Genomic DNA, 13,560 nt, shown 5'->3' on the forward strand with positions numbered 1-13,560 from the left:
CGGTCGAGTCTGCTCTGCTTGGCACAACCAGCCGCTTGTTCTCCAGCACAGCTGGCAGGGAGGAGGCTGCTGCAACTTGCAGCCATATCATCGGGTGATGCGAAGGGATCAGATTTCAGAAGCTAAGCAAGGCAAAGCCCGGTAAATTCACGATAAATCCGTATTTAAATGGGAGATCATCAAGAAAACTGACGGCCCATTAACACTAGTGATTTGTTCTGCTTGCAGACACCACTTCTCACCTATGTGGAACTGGCATGTATAGGTGTCCGGCCAAGTTGTCCTAGGTGGCGAGCACATGTATGCTAGATCCACATACCTGCCTCTGCAGTGAGGGAAGGCTCCGATGGCTCTAGTGCCTATCACACCGTGCTGTTAGGTCTTCTGAGCATGCCTGACCTTGATGGTTTTTAAGCAAGTTTACTCCTGCTCATATTTTCATGCGCTCCCCCAACTGCTTTGAGTGGTCCCATCCTGCAAAGAGACCCAGGGCTACTTCTCACAACCCCTCCTGGGTCAGCTCTGAATCACTTTATTGTCTGAAAGGCTCCTCAGGGGAGAAATGTGTAGTTACTGTTTTAAACTGGTTTATTCTGCATTACTTCAGTGCTGCGTCACAGGACTGATGCTGTGCGGGAACAGAGGGAGGGATGGACAGGCAGCGTCCAGGGCTCGCACGCAACTGGGAGGAGAGAACTCTGACGGCATTTGGAGACATTCACGGTCTCACCAAAGGGTGGGACAGAAGCACTTATTAAGAGGCCAGATCTTCAAGGTGCCAGCCAACCTGCCAGCACTCCTGCCAAGAGCTCATGCCCTCCACACGCAGCCCTCACGGGCCCCGACACGCCGGACGGGCACGTCAGGCTGCCTGGCAGGAGGTGTGAGGTGCACACCAAAGCCTACCTGCCAAGCCCCACTGGGGAGCTTGACTGTAGGTACTTTGCAGAACCTGGGATTTTTAACACTATAATTAACATTTGTTATTTAGCAGCAGGACTGGGAGGGGGCTGCTGTACGGGATGCTGAGGGATGAAGAGCAGGGTCACACCATCGCTGATAAGCCTAAATGCTCTCACTGTATTTGTACAACTCGCCCGAGAGATGCCCACCTCCTGAGTTAGCAGAAGCAGCTATTGCCTCTGCTGGGACCATTCCTCAAATGTCTTTTTTTATTTCAACAGCCTGAGTTCCCGAACAAGGAGCAAAAGCCCCACAGGAGTCACAACTTTGCAGAAACCACTCACCCTGGTGCAAAAATTCCACAGCCAAGCAATAGCCACAGGTCTCTGCGTTGACTTCCCCATGCTCCCCAGTCCTCATTCACTCACTCCAAACCACTTTCCTGAACCTCATGAAGGTTTAGTCTCTGCTCATGGAAGGGATGGATTTCCCAAAAGACGAGTTTTTGCTTAAATTGGAGTTTTGCTGCCAGTCTTTCCCCTCTATCCTCATGAAGTTTAACTCCCGAGACATTTTCCAATCCCCCTTGACACGCAATACAACTGAACACAGCCCCAAAATATTTTTGGGGAGGTGGAGAGGATGCAGGGCATTACTGTAGTACCCCATCCCATAGTTCTGACACACAAAACTCCTGTTTTCTTCACCACCCTGCAGACCTGCATTGCTCTCTACCACCCGTTCTGAAAACGAAGAACAGTCCTTTTAGTTTCCCATCTTTAAGAAAGGGAATAATTTAAGCTGCACGCAAGCATCCAAGCTGTTTTATCCATACATCTTTTCTCAGGATTCAAGAAAACCTGCAGTCTGACAGAAAGAATTTAAATTCCCCAAACTTGAAGCTCAGAAATTTGATTCCAAGCAGGAAACAGCTATTTGGAAACAATGATGTTTCCACCAGCAAATCTGATTGCCAGGCACCTAGCTGCCAACTGCTAACCACTGATGGTACTGATTATCTCGCCATTGATATAAAATATTACTGACGGCGATGCGCTGCCACAGCAGCACGAGCTCTGCCGTAAGTAGCACACAAGTGTTTGGAGTGACTTGCCTAACACCAGAAATAGTTTCACCATCTATGTTCTCTTCTGCCCTGCTTGGATCCTATTTATGAGCAGCCATGTCAACATATAATCTATATACCTATTTCTTAACACTTTCATCTCTTTTCCTCTCTTTTTACCTTATTTGCTTACTGTTGTACATCTCAGCCTTTCATGTTCCCATCTTTACTCTCTGTTCTCACCACTGCCATTTGCTACTGTTGTTTTTCTTCATGTATTTTGTCAAATGACATGTCCTCCCCATTCACCACTTCACAACCTGCCTTCACCCCAAGTGTCACGCTCTGCGTTACCTTTCAACTAAAATGTGGGGTCTTCCAGCTTCTTTCCCAGGGAGGTTGAACCCCATGCACCAGTACAGGCTGGGGGCTGACCTGCTGGGAAGCAGCTCTGCCGAGAGGGACCTGGGAGTCCTGGTGGACGGCAAGCTGACCATGAGCCAGCAGGGTGCCCTTGTTGCCAACAAGGCCAATGGCATCCTGGGGTGCATTAAGAAGAGCGTGGCCAGCAGGGCGAGGGAGGTTCTCCTCCCCCTCTGCTCTGCCCTGCTGAGACCCCACCCGGAGCTCTGGGTCCAGTTCTGGGCTCCCCCATTCAAGAAAGATGAGGAACTCCCAGAGAGAGCCCAGAGGAGGGCACCAAGGATGATGGGGGCACTGGAGCATCTCTCCTATGAGGAAAGGCTGAGAGAGTTGGGCTTGTTCAGCCTGGAGAAGAGAAGGCTGAGAGGGGATCTCATCAACACGTACAAATATCTTAAGGGTGGATGTCACGAGGACGGAGCCAGACTCTTCTCAGTGGTGCCCAGCGCCAGGACAAGGGGCCATTCCCTCATCACAACCCCTTCTGCTGGCCGGCTTAATCCAAGACACTCTGTGTCGTAAGGGAAAGCTTACGCTACATGGAAACATGAGCTCACCTGCTCTGGATACATACACTTCTGAAAGAAGAAGAGCAGACTATAAACGCATTATAAGTATGCAAAGGAAAATTAGACCAGATTTCAAGAAGCTAAATTTAAAGAAAATGCTGGGCACTCTACATTAGAAGACGACGCTGTCTCTGTTTTGCTTTGTGCACGCTCCACAGGCAGGCTGAGCTGCCAGCCAGTCTGTGGCAGTACCACTCAGGACATGGCACGGCACAAGGCGATGTCCAGGCTTTAACAGTTCCGGCACACGTGGAAGCTCAGGTGTTCAGCCCTGGGTAACTCCTAGACAGAATCAGCGGCGGTGTAAGGAGCTGCACACCCAACTCTCTCAACAAAATGGTGTTGGTGTCCCCCAAGCTATGGCGATGCCAGACCAATGCAATGGGAGGCGGCAGCCAGCAAAGCAGCACAGGAATTGGAAGGATGGGCTTCCAGCAGTATCTGACCAGCCACTGTTCAGCACATAAAACCTGTGTCTATTTAAGCCTCCATACACAAAGGACACGGTCCCAAGCCTGACCAGGTTACACAACACAAGGCAGTGAAGGTGTAAGCGGTACGGAGAGGTTATTTTCGTATTTCTTCAACCCCAGGAGCTGCCAACAACAGTTCAACCCCTGCAGACTTAGTTTAAATAAGCCTCGGGCTTGTTCTCCACAGCTCAAAGCATCTCTAGGGAATTTATTATACAAAGAACAAGGCTGCATTGCTGCAATACCCTTCTTCAGTCCCCTAAACACCCTGGACTGACAGTGCAGCTCCACTGTGCTGCAGTCGTGGTCCAGAGAGAACAAACCCCCATCGCAACCTGACTCGGCCCCGTGGCTGTGTTCCTATGTGGAATACGAACCTTTGCATCTGAACTATGAGATACAAAGCAAACGTAATGAACCAGACCGGGCTTTGAATGCACTGAGCACAGTACTACACACCTTTGGATGACTATTTTCCCTTGTACAAAATCCCCTGAGCAGTTCTACTTCCAGTTTAAGATCCAACCTGAAATAGGTAACTGGCTCCTTCTGGCCTTTACAGGGATCTCACATGGAAAACACAAACATTGGACCAAATGAAAACGAGAAACAAGATTCCTCTGTAACCTTGCAGAAGATACAGAGCACGACAGATTAGTGCCAGCCCTCAGAGTGTCAAAGGTCTCCGAGGACATGATTTATCGTTACAGCATTATTTACAATAGACATTAGTAAATTTTTAAATATTTTGTTTATTACATTTGCCCAGGGAGAAATTCCACAGCAGAAAACTACACTGGCAAATCGTTGCCTCTTCTATTGACTCCCCTCTCGATTCATCTGCTAAACCCATAGAAGGAAGTGGCTTTAGTGTTTCAGATGGTTTTGGCTTCTACGCTGCTGAGTACAGTTGGATTAGTTTCTGAAATAGAATTGGCTCCCAAATTATTTGAAGCATTTGTACTCAGTGAATGCTGGGAAATATCATTAGCGTGCCATAATACTTTTGCCTAATGCTCTCCAAAGTCTATGCCAAAAAAAAAAGTGAAAAACACTGTCTATTTTGATTTTAGCAGCACAGCTTAAGTAACTGTGGTAGCAGATCTAGTGTCCTGCCCAAAAATGCAAATAAATTAATGACAGTAACCCTCTAACGAGAGAGTTTATTTCCTTTGTCTGGAGACCACATAACAGTAATAGTAATAGCAGATGAAATAAAATACGTATTCATGTTGGGGTCTCGGCTGCAACTCGGCGTCTCTTTGCCTACCAACTCACTCGCTACCTGCAGTAGATGAGGGAGTAACACGAACAAACCACAGTTCATCCCCGCCCGCCATTTCAGCAGTTTTGCTAGGTCTCCCAAAATACTGCCATCTTATTGTGTGCGGCTTCTTGCAGCTTTAATTCAAGGCATTCCTCACCTCCTCTGGGGCACTCTCTGCTTCAGAGTCTTTTGTCTTCTGCTCCCAATTCCCCCGTCTATGTGTTAATCGAGTGTTGAGTTTGGAGCTCTTATTTTTCCATCTGCTAATGAATTCCTACTGATGAGCCACCTCCTCCTCCTCTCCAGAAGATGCTGCATGTAACTCACAAGACCATTTCTCTGCTGACTAACTTAAGAAATTCATTACCAATCTTTTTTCTAGTTGTACCTTGCGGTCTGACAGGAGCTCGTGCTGGTGCAGAGGAGCTGCACTCCCCAGGGGACCATCACAGCAAGCTGAACAGCTTCTGACACTGGCCCGGTCCAGGAATTGATGGTGCTCTGCAAGTACAGTCCTACAAAGCTATTCAAAACCCTTAAAATTAGTCAGAACGTCGAAGCGGAGAGCAGCTGATTTTTATTTATTTATTTATTTTTTAAATCTGCAAGATTTTGAACAGCCATGTCTTCCTGCAAAGACAAGCTGCTTTGGAGTCCAGCCACCCGGCAGAGGCAGTAGACATCCCAGAGAACTAAAAATAAATAAATAAGCAAATAAATGCTGTGAATCCTCCTTGAAAAACAAAACAAACCCTCTGCCAAGAGGCTGTGGGTGTACATGTGATGGATGGAGATCAGGTTGGCAACGTTTAAAAGATGTATTAAAAAAAAAAAAACCAAAACGAAAACCTAGAAGAAATTGCTTCCCTGCGGCGAGTCAGACCAACAACATAATGAAACATGTAAGACATGGTCATTAGCGCTAATTAAAACGGGGTTCTCCATAGGGGTGACTTTGGGCCAGAGCCTTGCGCTTTTCACTGCAGTGCTTAAGCAGCACCAAGCAAAGGTAGGGGCCGCTCGGGCTCCGACGGTTCCTGCTCTTCCCTCGGCTCTAAGGGCAGAAGATTTGGCCTCGCTTCAGTTCAGTTTTCAAAGCAGTTCTTCAAATTCACAATAAAACCAGACCTACTTCATTTGGGTCAGGTGCAGTGACACGAACGCTCGAGGAAGCCTCTCACTACATTGGCAATAAGTTAATACCATCCTTTTTCTGTCGTTAAAGCATTGCTCTGCCCCATCGTAGACCTGCTGGGAGATAAACCCAGCGGAGATTCACTCTCCCCAGCACCACTGCCCCAAACACTGGCCATAGCGTTTCACGTGCTGCCAAGAAGGGGCTGAGGGATCCCCCACTGTGGTTTCCACTGCATTTAACACTGCCTAATTAGTCTTACCACTGTGATCCACGTATATAAAACCAGCCCTGGTTTGCTAAGGAAAGGTTAGTAGTCACAGCCACCAAAAGGCAGTGATTTTAGCTTCTCCCCTGAGCCTCCCCACACCACTTCTACCTTCAGCCTTCAAAAAGATCTCTTTGTCTGCACAGAAAAGTGGATCGCAGAACCAAGCAGAATTAAAAATTAACCCTGCACTGAGGCAGGTGCGGGGCCCTTCAGTCCTGCATCCCGTCTCCAACAGAGGATGCCAAGGAAGCATTTAAAAACAAGACCACACAGGAATGCTTCCCCCGAACACCCTCCCCACCTCCAGAGATTTACAGCTCAGAAAAACCTCTCAGTAATCGTCTTTCACGTATTTTTTTCTCTCACATGAATTTGTACAGTTGCTTTTTACACCTATGTAAACACAACTTAACACAATGAGGAGTTTCACAGATCTTGCAGAGAAAACCACGTTTCCGTGTTGCTCGGAGAGCCTGCCACTCGTTCGCTGCACCCACCGCCGGCTCAGTCCCCTCTTCTGCTTTCACCCAAATAGACACCCTGGTCCGAGGGATGCAGCAGCACGGGGGCGGGATGAAGCATGCAGGGCCAAAAGAACTGTCCTGCCCATTGCCGTGTACTGCCTTTCAGTTCATAAAAGCAATCCCCAAACAAGAAGAAATCCCCCGCTGTGCACCGCATCAAATAATCACAGGGCAACAGGCGGTTCTGCTCCACAGAGGTTACCACCTAACGGGATCAATCAGCTGGGGATTGAACAGACCGCTGGAGGAGTCCAAACGGCTTGTAGAGGTCACGCTGGTGGGAGTTAAGGCCATGCCTGAGGTTTTGCCCACTGACCACCACTCTCTAGGTGATCATCTCTAATGATCACTAATTCTGGTGTGAGTAGGCAGGTTCAGAAATTCAGGACATTTATGCAATAGGGACTGAGCCAGCGCCACCGCTGTCTGAACTGTGTTGCGTGCCTGAAGCTGATTTGCAGAAGACCTTGCTGACTCTAGAAGATGAGAGCTGCAACAGAAGCAGCGGTACCACCAGCAGGGCCTGGCTGCTCTTTGCTCGTTTACCTCCGCCGGTATACTTCAGTGGACACTTCAAGAAAGAAGAAAAAGAAAAGCTAAAGAATCAAGCTGAGCCTTTCTTTTCCTTTATTCACTGGAATTTTTCAAGTTTTTCCAACTGAAAAAAATGTTCAGATTTGAGGAAGTTTTAACTGTTAAAAAGAAAAAAAAAAAAGTCACTTGGAAAAGAACAGCTAGGCTCATGGGACATCTCACATCAAGCACTCCAGAGGATAACATACTTTTCTTGGATGTGGGAAACCCCAAATTAATTCTTCTGTGATCACTTTACAAAAGAGACTAGCCATCACCTTGAACACCAGGCACCAGAGTCACTCTCACGTGCTGTCTGAATCAATTCATGTTTAATTCATACCAAAAGCAAAAAGCATATGAAAATTTTCAGCAGAAATCCTTAAAACCCCCTTGGCATGCCTTACACTTCAGTAAACAACATCCCATGAGGAGGGAAACACAACTGCTGGTCTTCATTGTAAGACAAAGATGGACCTGAACTCCTCTTCCCCTATTCTCTAATCATGCGATTGATGGGGACTCCCTGCCTTCCTCTCCCACTTTATAGCCGGCACTTCGGTCTCCCTGATAATCCAGCTCGAGAAGAAGGAGACAAGGCGGGGGGATGATGAAGCCACCAAAGCACTCCATTCTAGAAATGTTCCCAGCCCTTTTCTCCCGCACCCCATTTTTATTTTGGTAAAAACTACTTTGATGAGCTAACCCAAATTCATGCACAGTTGCTTGGCCATTTCAAAATGGCTGAAACAGCAAAAAAAAAAATTTGCGAGGTTCCACGCAAGACTGTTATCTTTTAACAAACGTTAAGGAATTTTTGGAAGACGAAAAAACCCAACCGTAAATACATGATCACTCTTCCCGCAAAGTTTTTTCACAATCAACAAATACGGGGTGAGGCACAGGCATTAAGCACTGATACTCCTGTCAAAGGTTTGAAAATTATTATTCAAGGGTAACAGACAGGTCAGAAAAATTTAGCTGGCCTAGAAGTCAATACTGGACAATACTGAACTTTTATGAAAAATGAAAATACATACTGCTATTTAAGAGTCTTCTCTGAAACATTATTCATACGGCTGAAAGAAAAATTTAAAAACATTTGGTTTCCAGGACTGACTCCCCAATTATTATATATACCATGGGTCAGAGTCCTCAATGGGAGAGGTACAGGTGCTCAAGCTGGTCAGATGTCTTGGGTAAGCATTGCAGATTTGAAAAAGTATTGCTAGCCCAGATTTAACGTAAAGCTGCAGGAACCACAAACTACAACAGCAGGATGGGCAGAGCCATCTCTCAGGGCTCAGTTCCTGAGGGATGCAAGTTTGGAGAGACTGGGAGGAGAGAGAGCAGCCTTTCCGCTCATCAAGGACCTACAGACATTACCAAACCCTTCATGTTTAACAACCCATGATGCCTCTTGACCTGAGCGACTGAACAGAACCAAGCAATGACAAGGAAATGAGACAACGTATTTTCTTAAGCAAGAAAGAGTAGAAGATAGCACATCCACCTCACTTGCTAGCAACATGCTGACACTGTGAGCTCCTCATCAAAATGACAGTCTTTTAATCCATCCAGTCACAAACAGATGCTGGTGTTCAGGGACTGGAGACATTTCAGTGCCCGTTGTCAAACCTCAAATCAAAGGAGACAGGTTGGCAGGGACCTCTGGAGGTCTCTGGTGCAGCCGTCTGCTCCAAGCAGGGCTAACCGCAGTCAGGTCATGTGCTCAGGGCCTTGCTCAGTCAACTTCAGAAAATCTTCAAGGACAGAGATCCCACCACCTCCCTGGGCCCTGGCTCAGAGCACTAACTCTCCTAGTGAAGATTTTTCCCCATGTCCAGCTGGACTCTCCCTTGGTGCAGCCTGCGTTGGCTGCCTCTCACCCCTTCGCTGGGCACTCGACAAGTCTGGCTCCAGCTCTTCTGACAGTCCATTGCGGAGGATGGTGGTTAGATCCCTCTTCAGCCTTCTTACCTCCAGACTAAGAAACACTTGGTTCTGCCAGTCTCTCCTATACCATGTGTCTTTCCAGATTTTCCTCCATTTTTGCTGCCTAAAAGACTTCCTGCATCATTCCCTGCAGCACTCCAGCCATGGAAGCTATCTCATTGTGTCTCCATAAATCCTACTACTTCCTAGCTCCATGACTGTACACTAACTTTAAGTGTCCCTTAACTGCTTCATAAGCTACACGCGTTACTCCACAAGCACTGGACAAGCACACATTCACAGGAGGGGTCTCCCTCATCCCCTGTCCCAGAGAGCCGGGACCCTGAACATCCAGAGCACAGGAGTTCAGGCAAACCACAACCATGGAGACCAACGTGGCAAAGAGATACAGAAGAAGACTACACTAAGACGGGATTTGAAAGGTATGCCAGCAATGAAGTAATGAGAGATTACTTCTCTGAACAAATACAAGATCCTCAGGTGGGACGGAGTAACGACTGAGGAGATGAAAAGCTCCTCTCCTCATTTCCACTCAGGACACAATTTCTGATTTCAACTCTCTATGCAGGACTCGCATTAGGCTTCAGCTCAGCAAATCTCTTAGGCAGCAAGCAATCTTCTGCATCTCCTGATTTTAGGAGGAGTGGCAGAAAATGCATGGGGAAATGATAGTACGAGCCATCCTCCTCCCTTAGCACAGGTTAGAAAAAAGACGACACGTTAAAAAAGCACAGGGCTCAGTTTTTCCCAGTGTACCCTTGGTGGGCATTAGTATCACTGCCTGGTACCTTCCCCCTTTCAACTCGCACAGCCTACCAGCTCCCTCCTGTCTCCGAGCTCACAATTTACCATCTGTTCTTAATCTTCTCTTTGTACTAACAGCACAATGTAACCGCAACATCTTTTCATGCGACAATTGATAAGGCAGATAAGAACAAACAAGGAAACCCTGAGCAGGACATAGCCAAAAGTAATGGCACATCCTGCAGTGCTTCCTGTCATCTAACCACCAGAACTACCAAAAAACCCAAACCCTTGTTTTGTCTGGAGCTTCACAGCCATGTGAAAATAAACATATGGAAAAAATAAAAATGCAATTGAAAAATACAGAAAAGAATGCAAAACTTACCAGGCTCTAACTTGATTATTTTTACAGCAGCCAGTTCTCCTGTATGAAGATTTCTAGCCTGAAATAAGAGAGTAAGGACATATTTAATTATACTGCAAAGGCATCTCACAGTCTTACAAACTGAAAAGATACGCCGTGATGTCACGTGTTACAAATATGGCACAATGCAATTAGCTGAGAGCAACCTGGGTGAGGATTATCTGGTTTTGGTATTAGCACAGCATCAACCTAGTTGGAGTTGTGAAGCGTTACTGGCAGTTCCTTTCGAGGCTTTGAAAAACCCCAGCTATCTGCCATCAAACAACTGCTCATGCCTCTCAAACAGCATTTTTAAGGGTTGTGGAAACAGCCATCCGTGCTCGCTGGGGTGGTACAAAAGCGCTATGCTGCAACGCGGACTGTTGGAGCATGCAGTGCTCAACCACCCATCTCATGGTGCTAAACCTCAGCATGCTCTGAAAAGGGAACTGGTAGGTGGAGGGGGCGATGCAGCACGGATGGGTCACAGCTCTCTGCAAACGACTTAACTCTGAAAACAAACTCCTTGCGGGAGATCCTGGCAGAGGTGAGTGGTGCCCACCACCCTCGAGAAGAAGACAGGGTAGGGAGCTCCAGTTAAGCCTTTACAGAACTGCCCTCCCCAGGTACAGCGTGAACTTCACACTGAGAATTCAGTGCTAGAGGAAAATGTTACAGGAACATCAGATATAGAAAGTGTTAAGAGGGGATTTCATTAACACTGTTAACTCTAGTAAAATGAGCCCTAAATCACTTGGGCACCATCACCAGAGCTAAGCTATATTATTTTTGACACACCACCTGACCCAGTTGGGCACTGTGGCATTCCCCTTTTGCCAATCATCCAAAAGTTACAGCAGTCTGAACCCAACTGTTTCATTCTTACCCTAACAAACATGCAGATTCTGCTGAACATATGAGATCTGGTTTAGAGGTAGATTATAGAAAATTAAGAGAAAACCGGGTTAGGTGAAATCAATTCGGGCAGCTACTTCAGATGAGGATGCAAAGCAAATTTGCCTGAAGGCAAATCTGACTGAACTGAAGGAAGCCACTACAGAACAAAACATTCTTCTCTTGCGTATGGACAAGAAGTCTTAATTTAACAACAGGTAAAGCAAGAATTTGAAAGATGAACCCCTCAGTTTTGTCAACACCTAGTCAAGCTTCCAAATTGGGAAAGGCTTTCCAGCCTTCCAGGGGGGGAAAAAAAAAAAACCACCAAAACAACCCACAACCAACAACAGTAATTTGCCTTTCAAAGTCCTGTAGTGCTCAGCCAAGAGATAGGTGCCAAAACGCATGCTAAGGACACAAATATGACTCAACCGAAGTCAAAGAACCCCTGAACAACTGTACAACAGAACCAAACATCTGAAGCAAACAGACCAAATCACTGAACACAGAAACAGATAGTTATCTGCTAACCACAAAGGAAACTTCACCACTTCTTAAAGTACCTTCCTACCAGAGATGCTTTTTAGACCACAGCAAAATCATGGGTATCCTTCAACAGGCAGAAGGAGCATGTATCCAAGCACGGACAAAGGATTAAGACCTCTGTGGTACTGTTACACCTAACCAAGACCATTATGAAACACAGATGTTCCCATAAGAGACCAAGCGCACCACCTTGGTGAAGCCAGGGAGCCTCCACCAGCCACACTTCGAAAATTGGCTTCGTTTCTGAAGTAGATTGTATTCCTTCCCAACAGTCCTTTTCAATGTAAGCAATAATTGCCACTGCTACTGTTATGCTGAAGCCTGAAGAAATGGATGTAGTCTGGCAAAGGGTCTTTGGTACACAGACTGCTTGGCAGGGACTCGAAGGTTCAGGCCGGAGGAGATTACTGCAATTACTGGCTCTCAGCTCTCACACACAATAGGCCATAGAGCTTCACCAAATTGTGTCCTGCTGCTATCCAATATTACCGTTGAGTTTCTGCATATAACCTATATCCTGGACTATTTCAGGTTTCAACCATCAAACTTTGCTGGAATGGACAACTCTCCGATGGGTTGGTATCTATGAACACAACACATCAAGTTATCTGAGCCACTCGCCCCAAGACTGGTTTTCTGGTCCTACAGTTTAATCTTCCAACTGGACAACACATAGTCCAGTTGATGACAACAGGACCATACATGCTACTTCACCCCTACCATGCCAGCACCCAAGGCAAAAATGCTGAGTATTCCCTGATCCTCAATATCGTTGTTTGGATGCTCCTGGATACAGGAACTGTATTAGCTCTTCAGTGTAGACAGTCATATTGCAACCGTGCAACACATTACCCAAGAGACGTCACCTGCCCACAAATGTGACAGATGGCTTCTGTTCCTTCATCTTGGATTGCACCAGCTTTACACAGGTATGCACATCTCTCTCTGCTGTCACTCTCGGGTTTTTTAAACCTTTCTCTTCCACACCTGCCAGCTGAAAGCTTGATCAATAATGAATTACTTTTATCTTGCACATCATTAAAAATGTAAGAAGGCGAGGGCTAAAAACTGGTTCTCCATGGTACACACCTCGATATGAAAACTGTCAAATAAGGATTCCTCCAATCATTTTGAGGCACGTTAAAGACATTCTCAACCGATTTCCTATGCGTGACTACAGTTTGCATCATTCTACTTTTTTAAAGAGGATTGTGTAGTATCAAGGAAGTCCTAGACAGGAATGCGCTACATCAACATTGCTGGCTTTGTGAATCAGACCTGAAATTTTACTGCAAATGATATTTGACACAAATATAAGTCTCCGTAATTTCCCTGATGTGAAGAATTAGTTAACGATCTATCAGTTTGCCTCACTGATATACTTCTTCACTGGATGGGGGGGGAACTGAAGTAAAGCTAAGAAATTATAGTTCTCTTAGTCATCTTATTTGCATTTGTAAAGCCCAACAGCGAAGTATCTGCCTCCTTCCTCTCCCCTGAAATTTCCTCTGTATTTCAAGCCTTAATTCAAAATTAGCTGAAACCAGCCAGAGGCCAGGGGAGCTGTTCTGCCCTGCACGCCAAGTAATCCAGACCTGCCAGTTAACAAGTATAGCTGCTGTTCAGTATCTCATGAACTATTATTGACATAGCAGGTTACCATTTATATGCATTTATCACATAAAGATGATATATATATCATGAACTTTCATGACCTCTTCTGAATTCTAGTACTTCTAATATTTCAGTCTAATAAAAGATAAAACCTGTTAGATTTCTTATTGTCTTTAACTGTTGGCCTTGATTCCTT

At 46.1% G+C, this 13,560-nt stretch overlaps 1 protein-coding gene across 2 annotated transcripts in view; it reads right to left on the reverse strand.

Annotated features, from left to right (window-relative positions):
• MAP4K5 (mitogen-activated protein kinase kinase kinase kinase 5) overlaps positions 1 to 10,347 on the reverse strand; it is a 50,925-nt gene extending 40,578 nt beyond the window's left edge. For both annotated transcript variants that reach the window (XM_035888414.1, XM_035888413.1), the window contains exon 1: positions 10,290 to 10,347. The gene's annotated coding sequence lies outside the window, so the exon portion shown is untranslated. The remainder of the gene's footprint in view (positions 1 to 10,289) is intronic.
• Positions 10,348 to 13,560: the final 3,213 nt, after the last annotated feature.

Source organism: Egretta garzetta, unplaced genomic scaffold, assembly GCF_000687185.1.
Source record: "Egretta garzetta isolate BGI_Z169 unplaced genomic scaffold, ASM68718v1 scaffold21, whole genome shotgun sequence".
NCBI lineage: Eukaryota > Metazoa > Chordata > Aves > Pelecaniformes > Ardeidae > Egretta > Egretta garzetta.